The following is a 710-nucleotide window of genomic DNA, read 5'->3' on the forward strand; positions in this document are numbered from 1 at the left end:
TTGAAAAATATCATGGTTTTCAACATTGTTAATAATCATTGTTAAAAAAAATCAGCATATTAGAATGATTTCAGATTTTTTTTGTTTTGCCATCACATGACTATATTAAATTGTAACATTTATTAAAATAGGTAGCTAAAATAGATCAAATAACATATTTCACAATATATCAGTTTGCTTGATGAGAATAAGACGCTTCTTTCATAAATAAGAAAAGTTCTTACCAACCCCAAACTTTTGAGCAAACTTTTAGAACAAAGTGTGTGCTACAGAAGAAACACCTTCACAGTCTGTGTGTGGTCAGCGTGTGTTTCAAAGGCTCTCTGGATTTCTCCTCACGTCTGTGTGTTATAACATGTCTGACCAGCAGAAGTCCCTCACATGCTGAACCTCTGGAGATATCAGCAAACCATCTGGCATGTGAAACCTAGCTAAAGAGAAGAGGAGACAAAAGCAGAGAAATGAAAAGGTGAGAGGAGAATAGATGAGACTGAGAAGAGCGTAGAGGAGAAGTGAAGGAGATATCAGTATGCCACGCGTCTCTCTCTGTGAGTCCAAATACAAATTCAAAAGTTCACTCTCCCTCCATCATCCTCTCTCTCTCTCTCTCTCTCTCTTTCTCTCATCACGCTCAGTTCACGGTTTCAATTTTGAGGTGCCTTGAAGGTTGGCCAGCAAAGTCATCTCCTGAGATTGGACCGTCGCGCTTA

Source organism: Carassius carassius, chromosome 5 (genome assembly GCF_963082965.1).
Source record: "Carassius carassius chromosome 5, fCarCar2.1, whole genome shotgun sequence".
NCBI lineage: Eukaryota > Metazoa > Chordata > Actinopteri > Cypriniformes > Cyprinidae > Carassius > Carassius carassius.